This window comes from Rissa tridactyla, chromosome 1, assembly GCF_028500815.1.
Source record: "Rissa tridactyla isolate bRisTri1 chromosome 1, bRisTri1.patW.cur.20221130, whole genome shotgun sequence".
NCBI classification, from domain to species: Eukaryota; Metazoa; Chordata; class Aves; order Charadriiformes; family Laridae; genus Rissa; species Rissa tridactyla.
Genome location: NC_071466.1, coordinates 150,331,604 through 150,345,469, shown reverse-complemented (window position 1 = coordinate 150,345,469; position 13,866 = coordinate 150,331,604). Strand labels below are relative to the sequence as shown.

The 13,866-nt window shown below is 40.2% G+C and overlaps 1 protein-coding gene across 5 annotated transcripts in view; it reads left to right on the top strand.

Annotated features, from left to right (window-relative positions):
* CALD1 (caldesmon 1) overlaps window positions 1-13,866 on the top strand; it is a 196,998-nt gene that overhangs the window by 75,385 nt on the left and 107,747 nt on the right. For all 5 annotated transcript variants that reach the window (XM_054196427.1, XM_054196435.1, XM_054196463.1 and 2 more), the window contains one exon: window positions 4,194-4,287. The gene's annotated coding sequence lies outside the window, so the exon portion shown is untranslated. The remainder of the gene's footprint in view (window positions 1-4,193; window positions 4,288-13,866) is intronic.

Here is a 13,866-nt window from a genome sequence, read left to right as displayed (position 1 = left end):
AAAACTTTATTACTGTAAGTGATCAATACTGGAGCAGATTTCTCAGGGAGGCTGTGGAGTCTCCATCCTTGGAGATATTCAAACCCCAAATGGACATGATCCTGGGCAGCCTGCTTTAAGCAGGGAGTGGGACTAGATGATCTCTAAAGGCGGCTTCCGACCTGAACTGTTCTGTGATCTGTGAAATGATTTGCTATTTTTAAAGATTGGAGGAGGAATCCTTCTTTTACCAAATAGATTAATAACTCAGAACCCAGGAAACAGACTGTGTTACCTCCTTTGTCCAAAAGAACTGTAAAGCGCACTCTCCAACTAATTCTGTATAGTGCTCCCACTCTCTTGTACTGATGTTATTTCACTTTCCTAAATGGTTAAATATGTAATTGGGACTGAAACCCAGGTGTGCTATTTCCAAAACAGCTTCTTAACCACCTTGCTGTTGGGTAATTTGGGATTGCTCCATTATATGTGATGCAATGAGGAATACTTCCTATGTGCGTACCACACCTAACAGAGCGTTAGGTGAGGGAGCCTTCAGCTGGGAAGTGGCATAGTTGAGTCCTAGTGTCAGTCTGAAGGTTTAATTACTTGTCCAAAGTGAACTACATCTTCACATAGCACATAATTAAGTTGTGGGACTCTCTGTCATGGGATTTTGCTAAGTGTTGGCAGCTACTGGAAATAATAATGGAAAAAAGCTGCCATGGAGATCAGTAAATACACAGATTCCACCTTTGACTCAGTCATTCTGGAAGTCACAAGCTGTTGTAGGCTGGAAGAGTATTTGTGGGAAGCAGCACTGTATGTTTTCCCTGTTCTCAGGTTCTACCCTAAACATCTGATATTATCAGAGACAGGATATAGAGCTAGCTGAACCTTTTCTCTAACATGTTATAGTTCCTTTTATATTCTTAGCACCAGCTCTGGGAGGAAAGGATGTAGAAGAACATCCTAGTGCTAGAGTATCCTTTGGGAAGGCTAAAATCCCTGCAGGAAGAGATGAGATCTGAATCCTATCATAGCCCTAGCTGTTGAGCTATTGGATAAAATGGAGCACCTGCAGCACATAGTTTTGGTGACTGGGCTCCATAACTTTATTCCTATTCAAAGCTACCTGGTATTATGGAACCAAATTCATTAACTGAGTAGAGGGCAATGAAACTATACTTTTTTTGTCTGTGTGCACACATATACTTTTACTCAAAAAAACCAAGTTTAAATGTCAGAGGTCAATTTCTGCATGACTTTAGATGTGCTTTGGTTTCCCTAGCTTCCGTAATCAAGAGAGTAACAACTTGCTCATTTCTTAAGCCGTAAAGTACTTCTGATGAAAGCATGTTCAAGAACTTCTGATAAAAACATTTGTGTTACTAAAGTGGCATGTAATGGATACGGACCTACGTTAGCTGAGAATCCAGTACCTATGGTTAACTGGGAATCGAGTTCAACTGTGTGCTTGAGTGTGCAATGCTGGGTGTGTGCCTAGGTCTGCAATGCCTGTTAATGCCTTTGCGTGAATGAAAGCAGAATGTGAACCCAATGTTTATGGTCAGGGGAATTTGAAGGACTGAAGAATCAGTAAAAATTGTGCCAATTTTACCACTGAAGATTACAGCCTCAAATGTGTCTAAACCCTAGTGATGTTTCTTGGATTGGAGGGTTTAGATTTATGAAGTCTGACTTTCGACCTGGACCTGAACTTCCTTCATGCTTAAGTTGTATGGAAATTTCCTGTTTGTTAAATTGTTCTTAGCCCTTCATAGTTAGATCACAATGGAATTGTGGTGTGATAGATATTCTTTTGGATAGCAAATAGTGAGAGAGCATATTTCAGTCATTTTATTGATATTACAAATTACGTTGAGCTCAATTCAGAAAAATGTTGCTTTAGGACAGAGCAAATACTAGAATAGCAGAAGATGGCTTTGTGAATGTGGAAAAGGGAAAATCTTTTGGGGGTTGTCTCCATTTTTAAAACAATTCTTGAAGAGATCGAAAGAGATGAAACAATATGAAGCAGAAAAATACTTTTAGACCCAGGATCTTCATAATGCGTGGTTTGAATGCCATGAAGTTGTACCTGCTGAGAGACAAGTGGGACACACTGAAGAACAGAAATGGGCAAAGTCAGCTTTTCATGTTTCATTGAATTCAGTGACGTGGAAGGACTTTCATGCTATTCATGAGTTGGAGCTCTGTGTATTGCCGGAGCTGGACTAAGCAGTGAAACGAAAATGATTTTGAAATTCTTGGTTTCTCTTTTCAGACCTTGATGATTTGGGGATGTCCTCTTATATTGCCTTTTTCTGCTATAAAATATGTGCATAGTAACACTAGGCATCAAAAGGTGATTCAGATCTCTTTTGAATCTCATACTGAAACTTCTAATGGAATGAAGAAAAATCTTGGCTTTGACAAGCCCAGTTTCAACAACATGAATCACAGGTGTCTATAAAACCCAGAGACCATTCTGTAAACCCATTTTCCAAATTCCTGAATAGTCATTTACCTCAAGAGTCCTCAAACATACATGAGTTTCCAGTGAATAATCAGAAATTAATACAAGTAATGACCCCACACTCTGATCTGAAATTACTGAAAATAGGCTTCTGTGATTTTTCAAATGATCCTGTTGCCACCAGGATGTTCTGTATGAAGGTCCTTGGGTCTAAAGAGAATGGACTGTGCAAGGCTCTCTGCAAAAAGGTTACAGTTTTTATTTTTACTCTGGTGGGTCTGTATACTGCCAAGTGGTAGCTGAATGCAGAGTGAGTATTTAGGAAAAAAAAAACAACAATTCAACCAAGCTTGTTCTTACTGTATTTCCTGATATTCATTATGAGTTTCTACTAGATCTCCCACAAATTGTTGTGCTGTCCTTGTATAAGGGTGGCAGCTCATTTGTTCTGCTCTCTGAATTGACATTTATAGAATTGTTGTCATGCCAAGTCAGAGCAAGGGTCCATCTGTATTAGTATCCTATCTCTGACTGAGGCACTGAGACAGTCACTTACAGTAAAGCAAAAGAAAACAGATGGGTGTGGAATGGCTCTTGCTTTTATGTGCTCTCTCTCCCAGAGTCTGGTAATCTTTGCTTTGGGACTTTCTAACCTAGAGATCATATCCAGACTATCGTATCTCGTAGTGGATGAAACTATCCTCAATGTTTTTTTTTTTTTTTTTATTCCTTCTTGAATCATAGTTCTTGTATGACAATAAACAACATTTACTGTTTAAAAACCATTCAGGACGTTTCTTATATCCTGCCTCAATAATTTCTCCTTTTCAAATAGAAGAGTCATACTCTAGATAGCCTCCAAAATGGGAACTGTGCCGTAGCTCTGATCTCTATTCATATTGCTTCCTTGGGTTCTTCTTGAGAAAGGGTAACTAGAAATTCATGCAAAACTGAAAACATAGATATAACATATATTTATATGCGTGACCTAGACAGAACCTAGATTTTCCCCTAATGATTCTTAACTTGCCTTTTGACAACTGCTGGCTAGTCAGCTAATATTTTCAGAGAGCTCTTCCTCAGACTCTGAGGTGTCTTTGCTGAGTGTTTTTGGCTCATTTAGAGTTGACCACTGTGTGTATACAGATACAAGGGTGTTTCCCCTGTACCTCTTCTTATGAACACTGAATTCAATTTGCCCGTAGAAATTAATTACTACTAACTCTTTCCCCAGCTCTTTGTATTGACTTCAGATTTTGTTGTAATGAATAGTTTTGTATCATCTACAGACTTTTTCTCACTGTTTATCTGCTTTTGCAGGGTGCTTTTATCAATATGTTGAATACTACAGGCCTCAGTATAGATCCTTAGGGAAGGAGGCTGGAAACCTTGCTTTGTTGTGAAAACTCGCCGCTGGTCTGATGCTTTGCTTTGTCTCTTACTAATCACAAGAGAATGTTCAGCTTAGCCTGTATCAGCTTCACTTCTTAAAGAGGTTTTAGTGAGTGACTCTGAGAGATTTTGGGAAATCAAAGTCTGCTTTCTCAAACGCTAATTTATAGAGCTGTTGATAGTGGGTTTTGTCAGTCTCTTGCAAAATTTTTCTGTTTTATTCCATACTTTAAAAACCCTTTGTAGGGATGATATTAAAGAAGACTTTACCAAAGAAAAATGAAGAGTATACAATAATTATGCCATTGCTAAACCATGTTCTTTATTTTTTATTTCTCTGCAGCGATCACCTCTATTTTCTGGAGTCATCGTTCTGAACTCAGCAGCAGCTGGTTTGTTACTGAAAACCTCAGAATATTTCCTCTGCTTGCCTTCCTGTGAGTATGATCAAAGTAGTTACCTCAGATTTCTTTGCGTGTGGTATTCAGAAGGTTTTTCTGTATTGGGTTTTTTTTGTTGTTGTATTGAGGCTTTTATATTGGAGGGGTTTTTGGTGGTGGTGGTGGTGGGTTTTTTGTTGTTTTGTTTTTTTTTTTTTGTTTTTTTTTTTTTTTTTGCCAGTGTACTTGCTTGCTTTTTTGGGGTTGATCCAAATCCCTCTGAAAATCAGTGGACAGCCCTGCAGTTCAGACCCTAGACTCCTACTCCTCTGGGACCACTGTCAGCAGAGATTACTTTCTTCAGAACTGATAGCAGATTTAAAGGAATTTATGTTGAATTTTATCTTCAAATCAAAATCCTCGAATTTCACAGTAATCTTTTGTGGGTGTATGGCCATTTTTTAAATAGCTATATCTATTTCTCCACTGGATTTCAGAAAGTTTTTTGCTTGCACTGGGAATCTTAAATCATATTTAAGATCATGCACTGGTGGTGTTACTGTCCTGATGTGTCTTCTGCTCTTTTTAGAGCAAGCAGGCTCTGAGGAGTCTGAGAGTCCAAATAACCGTGTTTGCTGACCATTTGCAATGTGTAAGACTTAAACATTTTTTACAAACATCATACTTTCACTGCCAGAGCACGTGAGTGCTCACAAACCATTTAAAGGAAGTGTTTATAATGCGCATAAACTTCAGCCCCTCAATGTATGGAAATTCCAGACTGGAGACAAACCAAGGACCGGCTAGAAGTTTAAGTGGTGCCTATGCCAGCAGGCTGATGGGGTCAGAAATATTACACCAGGGTCAAGACAACTCCCTTAGATACCACCATCTTCAGTTAATTCTGGGTACAGCGAGCTGCTTATTCTGACCGATGAGTGACCATGTTCTCTGTGTGCCTTGCCCTCCTCTGTACCTCTGCTTCATTCCCCCTCTTTTTGGCAAGAGCAGTGTGGAGGAGGAGAGAGAGACATGGCGGCAGGCTGAACACTGGTTGCATTGCCTTTCATCTCTGGCAACCTTCTCTCCCACATGAGGAATGCTGTGTCTGAGCCCATTTTAGCTGGTTTTGTCATCGTCCTTGGGGAAGCAAATTTAACTTTGCCTACACTTCTGAGAAGGTTTGTGCAAGTGCTGAATGGGCTGATAATTGTTGCAGGCTGTTCTCTGCGCTGGTTGCTATTTCGGAGTTCCACATTACTGTCGAGCCTTTGTGTGGGGAGTATTTAGGACTGAAGCCAGATACAATCTGGGATTTCCAGTTTGTAGGAAATTTTGATATTCCAAAATTAGGATTTCTTTCTAATTCAGAACCTGCCTAAATGTTCTAAAATTTCCCATGACACACTTCTTCAGTGAGATCACTGAATTTAAGTTCCCATGTGCTTCCTTGGGCAATGCATTTATGAGGTACGCAAATACCTTAAAAATTTGACGCAAGGAGAGGGAGGCCATACTGTCCAAAAGGAAATGGGATCAGAAATGCAAGTGCTCTCCCCCTGTGCCAGCGATAGGATATTCAAAGAGAGCAGTGACTGCCCTCCAGAGTTTTTCTGACAGCTCAGCAACTGGAGTTGTACTTGTCGACATGTCTGAGCGTGCAGACTCTGTGGTGTTGAAGCAAGTCACATCAGTTCCTCAAAACTGAGATCTCTGCTCCAGTGTATTTTTGAGCTGGTGCTAATGCCTTATTTTGATGCATAAATTGCATCTGAAAATCTGTCCTTCAGTGACTCGTTCATCTAAGTGTAGGACCTAAGGTGAATGTCGTATGTCTCGTGCTGCAGTCTCCATAGTGTTTGCATGGCACTTGTCAAAGTGGTGGAAGAATTCTGCCACAAAGGAAGGAAGGCAAAGTCTGATAGTGCTTTCCACACTTAATCTCCTCATTCACATTGTAAAGCTGGCTGAATAGGAGGGTGGTCTTTAGGGGACATGAATGAAAATGCCATGAAAAATGCCATTGGTTGCCTTTAGAAAATCATTTAAGCAAATGGTGTGGACCAATACATTCATTTGGAAAGGAAAAACACAAGCATTATCTCCATAAAATACTGGAAATAAGGCACATCTCTTTATCTGAGTATAAAAAGCAGTAATATAGTTTAGTATTAACATGACAGTCTTGTAACTCTTCTGTGAGTTCTTGAATACAGATAAATCTGACTTTCACGGAATCACGGAATCTTCAGAGTTGGAAGGGACCTCTAGAGATCATCTAGTCCAACTCCCCTGCTAGAGCAGGGTTGCCTAAAGCACATCCCTCAGGGCTGCATCCAGGCGGGTCTTGAAAATCTCCAGAGAAGGGGACTCCACAACCTCCCTGGGCAGCCTGTTCCAGTGCTCTGTCACCCTCACTGTAAAGAAGTTTTTCCGTGTATTTGAACGGAACTTCCTATGTTCTAGCTTGTGCCCATTGCCCCTTGTCCTGATTGACTTTGGAAGACAATCTGAGACATGCTTATATAAATTACTTTCAAAAAGAAGCGATACCCTATAAGGTTAAGGTTTAAAGTCACTGGATAGTGATGACTGTTTTTTATCTTCCTCTTGAAAATGTACATTTTGTTAAAAGGCAAGATGTTTGTCATTAGGAAACATTGTGTGAGAAAGGTTTTGGTCAGCTTTTCTCTTAATATTCAAGACTGAAAGCATTACTGTAGAGTCACTTTTTGAAACCCTTAAAATCATAAAATGGTTTGCGTCAAAAGCAACATCAAAGATCATCTAGTTCCAACTCCCCTGCTATTGGCAGGGACACCTTCCACTAGACCAGGCTGCTCAAAGCCAGGCCTTCAACACTTCCAGGGATGGGGCATCCACAACTTCTCTGGGCAACCTGTTCCAGTGTCTCACCACCCTCACAGTAAAGAATTTCTTCTTAGAGTCTCTGAAGACTTATTTTTCTATGACTTTATTGTGATGAATTATACTGAGATGAATGTAGGGTCTTCCTTCTCTCACCTGTCCTCTCTGCTCCTTGGAAGAGGAGGTGCAGCCACCCCGTCTTACCTGAGTTTCCCTGTAGCTTCTGGGACTTCAGGTGACCTCTGCTTGCAACCAGAGCACTTTTTGGTAAAAGTTCTTTTCTGATAGATGAGAACCTCTTGGCTTTTTTGTTGTGCTGCATTCCTGAAGAGGTGTTCAAGCCAACTATTGGGAGTCAAGTTTAATACCAGGGGATCAAGCTCAGGAAGTAATAGTGTCATTCTTCCCGATGCACTTTGCAGTCCTGTGAAAATGCAGTGGCTACCAAGACCAACTGGTGGGCATCATTTGCTAGAAAAGTCTCATTGCTTGAAAGAAATTTGGAGCTAGTGGGCTGCTGAAACAAAGAAAACCAGAGCATCATTTAGATAAAGTTATGCTTCATCTTAGGGTAAACCAAAACAAGAAAACCTGCTGTGACTCATCCAAAATTTTGGATGAAGAACATTTTTTTTTTATTATTTATTTTCCAGGAATTACACCACCTAGGAATTGTAAAACTGACACATTGAGTAGCTGAAGAGAAATCTGCTTCTAATAAACCATGCCTTGCCAGACAGAGGTTTAAGAACATTTAAAAAAAATATATATCTGAATAAGCACAAGGATCGTAGTAGGGGCAGAGCCACTGCTGCGCTCGGAGTGAAGGGAGTGGAATTGATTATCTGCATCTTCCCAGTAGGTAGAGAGCAGATATAGCTCGCTGGAGAGGATGTGGCAGGAGCGTGCTGCGCTTTGGCTCTGGTTGCTGGCAAGGAGTCCTTCAGAAAGCAGTGCCAAGCACAGCTTAGGCACAGCAGAAGCTGTATCTTACTGTCTTCTGCGCAATATTAACCTTCTAAGGCAGGAAATGCGTGCACTCAGGGAAAGATAGGCTGGGAGCTGGGATTCCTCAGTCTTCATTGACAACTGCTCTTTCTCAGCTGCGTCGCAATAAGCTCTCCTGTCATTTAAAAACTGCATTACTGATACTGCTGCTTTGAACTTCCCAGGGACCTCGTTCACTTGGAGTACGTAAGTTTACAGAGCAGACCAATCTCTTTCCGATACACGGGGCCAATTGTTCAGAACCCTGATAGTCATTATACTGTGCAGGATTAAAAAATAAAAAAAAAAAATAAGAATCCCTACTTCCCAGGATGTTGTGAGATTTTCCTTGCATATATTTCAGCGATGCTTTCGGATCATGGGATGAAAAAGCCTCGGTCAAATACTTCTAGATTATCCAGAAGCGGGAAGTAGCTGAAATCTCAAAAGAATATCTTGTCTCCAGCTAATGTTGTAGACTCAGGTGCCGTAGACTCAGGTGCCGTGGAGGGTAGCCTCAGAAGCGCACCAGCACTGTTAGACATTTATCTGAACTGAGCTTGAACTCCCAATCTCTGGAAGTTCCCCCTTGCCTGTTTTCCAAGAAGAGCCTGATCTTTGCAGCTCTTTCTCACATGAGCACTGCAGGTTTGGAGCTGTTAAGTCTTTGGCCTGACTCTCACTTTCGCTAAAGTCTCTTTACACAGTTCAGGCATTCTGCTTCAGGGATCTTAAAATGAGAGTAGATGACATTTAATAGCATAAATGAGAAACAGGTCCCTAAAAAAACGAAGTGAAATTGGCCTTTCCTAAATTGTTGAGTGCTGACCTTGAAAAAACCCTTAAAGTCTCTGCAGGCAGACTGAAATTTTTTTAGGAGAACAGATACCCCAAACTGCAAGAGATTTACCTGAGGCAAGTGAGTTGTGTTGTGTTTTTTTTTTTTTTTTTCTAAGAGAAAATTCTTTTCCATTACACTTGGTAACCCACATGTCTGTCTTAAAGCGCTATTTATTTGTCACAGAACTTCAGAACTGTTGGTGTAATTTTTACTAGTTTTAAACATTTTCATATATTCTGGTTATGTGAAACATATTAAAGATTCCATTTGTAGTTTGAATATGGGGTGGTTTCTTTATGTGGGAGGCAATGTTTAAATATGTTTTGAGAAGGGGGGGGCAAGAAAAGCTGTCATCCATCAACTGGTATTAAGTCCAACTTTGAAAGTTTGATACAAACTGAATCTGACTGTTAGTGCAGACATGATACAAATTAGCTGTGACTTTATGATACCAGCTGTTTCTCTGACAGGGTAAAAGGGCACATAACTAGAATAGCATCTTTTGTTGAAAGCTGTGTTTCCCTTTGTTAAATGTGGGAGCCTCAGGCAAAAAATCATAGTCCTTAGTTATGTGACATGTGCAGTCTGCAACATGTTCGTGGAGCTCGGAGGGCTTTTTACTGATGTTTTTCAAAGACAGGGTTATCATAAGTGTTCTATTTTCACTAGTTTTATCACTGAAAGACAAATCTCTGTCATGTTTTTACCTCGTGTTAAAACTGAGAGTAATCTAAGTGGTATTTTCCTTACAAGTACAAAGAAAATACTGAAGAGCGAAACCAGAAAAAAGCCTGCAAAAAAGAAATCACACATTTAAAAATAAAATTTAATTTCATTAATTATTTTAATTAATCAATTCCCTCCAGTTATTTTTGCTTACCAGAATTTTCAGTTGTAGTTTGTTGGTTTTTTGTTTTTTTTTTTCCCATACAAACTAAGTCTACAGAGTCTTAAACTAACAATCAACATTAACTGAGTATAGTTTCTTGAGGCAGCGGATTAGTCCTGACACAGATGCGGGGATGCCCGAGCCAGCTCTCTGCAGTCACGTCTTGGGTCTTGACTCATTTCTGGTGCTAGGTGGCTGTGCGCAGCTTCCCCGCCATGTCCAGCGCCTGGGCGAGGGGGGTGCCAGGGGCTGTGGGGATGGAAACGCAGAGCTGACGCACCTGAGGAGCTTTGTGTGGAAGCAGCTGGGAGGGTTCCTTTGTTTCCAGAGCTCATAAAGCCTACTCATAAACTGAAGTGGCTCTGAGCAAAGCTGTTTGGGTGACTTCACATCACTGTACATCTGCGTCCCCGCTGTGTATCTGTATGATCTTAACATATCCCCTGACCACCTCAGGCAACAGGTTGGCTGTAGCATGTAACTAAACTGAAACAATGTGATTTATTAAGCAATCAAATTAATCTTACGTCTGGCACTTGACTAAGAGCCAGTAAGATTTCAGAATTTATTACTACAGGTAACAGACGTACTCCATTTGAATCAATCAGGAAAGGAGCACTATTAAGAATGGAGTTACGTTATTAGTATACTAGCGTTTAACTAGGAGTACTATGAGGAACAACATTTAGGCTAGAACTACTAAGAGAAGCAAAATTCAGGCTGAGTATTTAATAAACTTTCTTAGATGAATGGTTATCAATGTTGATGCTAAACTGAAAAAGAAAGCATGTCAAAACAGGTACTTTTCAGACCTGTTTGTTTTTTTTTTTTTTTTTAAGGGGCCATGCAGTAGCTTTAGAACTATGAGCAGTGTGAAGGGCATCGCTTCCAGATTGTAAGTGGTACTCCACAAAGGAAGGATGCCACTGCTAAGATGAAAGTGGGAAACTTCTCTGCAGAGCATAATTTTAATTTCAGACAGGTGGCAGTTAGAACAACTTGATGATATTTTGGCCGTGTCAGAAATTACCGCACGAGTCCTGCATATCTTTCTACATGGAGTAGAGAAGCCTCTGTATAACCTACTGTGTGAGATGGCAGAGCAGACAAACCCAAATCTTAATGAAGATGCAGAAAATAAAAAAATATGTGGACATAGAATTGTAGCAGGCATATGAGTGAAAGGCCAGAGTTAAAAGTGTTGGAAAATACTAACTACTACTGATAAACTTCTTGGAGTAAATTTAAAAAATAAATATATTTCAAAGGGGAAGTTTAAGATGTAATAGCTGTTGTGTTTTTCATGCATTGCTGGTGATAATGTGAAGCACAAAATAGAAAATTCCAAGCGCTGATAAACAGGTCTTTTACATTTCTGTTGCAAACATGCAATTTTATTACCTAGCATCTGTTTCTGAAATTATGTGAAGTATTTATTTAAAATGTTTTACCGTGATAGTTTAAGTGACTAGAGAACATCTTGTTTTCATGAATGTATAGAGTGGTATGTCAACAAACAAAGGTCCCTACATGACATTCGAAGAACAAAACCCAACCGCAAGAAGTTCTACATTCTGAATTGATTTTTTGATGATGTAAAAATCCTCTTGGCCAGCTATCTGGTTATGGTTATATCCCTGCAAACCTGGAGTATCTCCAAAGAGAGCTTAATGTATCCCTTCCATTCATGCAACCAGGCTGAATATGGGAGCACAGGGCTGGTTACAGATGCAATTAAAGTAAAAATGTGCAGGAGATGCTGCAGAATGTGTTTATCACTAATGCACAGTAACCATCAAAAGGAAAAAGATCATGTGGGAAACTTAAACTGGTAGCATTGTAGCAAGCAAATGGTATGCTCTCAAATGTGTGATAGCTGCAGAAGCCATCATCACAGTTGAATTTTACAGCCATAACGTCAGAACCATCATAGCCTCTTGCAATATCGTGTTCAGAACATCTCGTAATAAATTCAATAAGAGAAGGGATGCTAGCCCTCAAATCCCAGAATTTAAATTAATCTTTTCATTCTCTGAAAGTACGTTACTTGTAATGAAAATGACATTTTTCCTCATTTTGTGTTTTAAACTGTTGAGTTGCTTTGTTCTGAACTTCAATTAAGTTGCCATATTCTTCTCCAAGATGGTTACGTTCAGTGGTGAAATGATGTTGGCTCCTTTGGGTACTTGGGAGAGAGCAGCCAATATATTGTCCTCAGCTGGTCCAGCTGCCTCACCTCCTCTGAGGGGAGAGGAATTTGTGCCAGTGACTTGAGTTACGGTCAAATAATTGGGTGCCATTTCAAGGAGGCCTAGGACTGCTGGAGGACAATCTTCATCCATGTGGCAGACAGGAGGGTATTCCTCGTGTTGAGTTGCTCTGGGATTTATGGTTTATGATAAGGAAAGTCCCTTTACTTTAAATGCCCACTGTTTTGTAAAATGCAAAATGCAAAATGACTCACTGTGTGTTTCATGTTGTTACCCCTCTGGCTGGCTCACTGCTACCCTTATATTCTTCTGTCTCTCAACTTGATTAATTCATAAGGGTCAGCGACTGTTTACTTTTTATGGTTACTTAGTACCACACTCTATGACTTGTCTCTTTGGAAGACTCTGCAGGCAAAAACTCTATTCTGTATGAGTAAAAGAAGGGAAATTTGACCTTGAAAGTGAGTAAACATTACAGACTTGGTTCTGCCAGGCAGTGGCACACTGAACATTAGATGAGTCCTTATATAGTTTTGTTGATGATACGGGTTCTTTTCTTTTCCCCCTTTTCTTTCTTTCCGTCCCTTCCTTTCAATTTCCTTTGTTCTTTTACTTCCTTCCACACAGCCCAAAGCAAAGGTCTAGAAGCAGTGGTCTTGTTCAAAGTACGGAAGCCAGCTCCAAAACCAACCAGATCTAATCTTGCTTCAGTTTTAAAACCTTGCTGGAGGGAGCCAGAATCCCTTTACTTAAATGACTTAATTTGCAAGCAGTATGAATCATGCAGCAACTGCCCAAGCTCTGGGTAGAATATATTGTACATATGTTTGTTCTTTAGGCAGTAAGAAGAGAATACAGAACTGGAGGTCATTTGAGTTACAACTACTTTGGGGGAATTTTTTTTTTAAAAACATTCTTTCTAACAAATGCAGTTTAAATGGGTTTGTTTATATGGCGTGGAATTGGAAAGGCCCAAACTAACCAGGCTTTACACAATGTGGCCTTCTTCCAAATTAATCTAAAATATTTTAATCCCTCTGGAGTTTCTTTATCCTCTGCATCTGTGCTATAGTGGAGACACATTTTTAACATTTCTTTGAGGAAAATTACCTTTCTTTCCCTCCAACTGTACTCAGCAAGGTCAATGGAGCACTGTTATATGCTATTTAAACATCTGAGATTCATCATATATCTGCACACCAGAAAGAATCATCATAAAATGTCTAATGAATCCCGACTGCTAGCCAAGCAAGGGAGTCCCCTTACGGATACCAAGTATTAGAAACAAAGAATACATGCAAAAATACAGTTTTTACACTTTAGCTTTATACAATTAAGAATTAAAGTGCCCCTAAAGAAGGGGGCAGGGAGTGTTTGTGACCCCCAGAACAATTTTGGCAAATCAAACTCTGTTTGAGCCAAATTCTGAAGTTGTTGCATGAGCCAAGATGGTTGCTGGGTCTGCCTGGGAGTAAGGGGTCTGCTAGCCCTGTGGGACCAGCCAAGGCCTGAGCGTGAGCCTGGAGAGGCTTCTCACTCCTGGGGAAGGAGATGCTCCGAGTCACAGTTGAGCTCCAGAGCCCCTGGCTGTGTGCCTACACTTGGTTTTAAGGCCTTTTTGTTTTCTAGTTCAGTAGCAAGTTTATGGGACTGAACTCACTTTACTACCCAGGAACTGAAATACTGAGGGAGGCTTAGGTGTTGTTTTTTTTTTTTTTTTTTCTATTTCAATTTTTATAAAATTATTTTCCAGGCATTTCAAAAGCCAGTGCTGCTCCTTCAGCTGGCAGTAGTTCCAGTCAGTCTGAAATGGCCACAGGGAGCAGGTACAGCTCTGACCT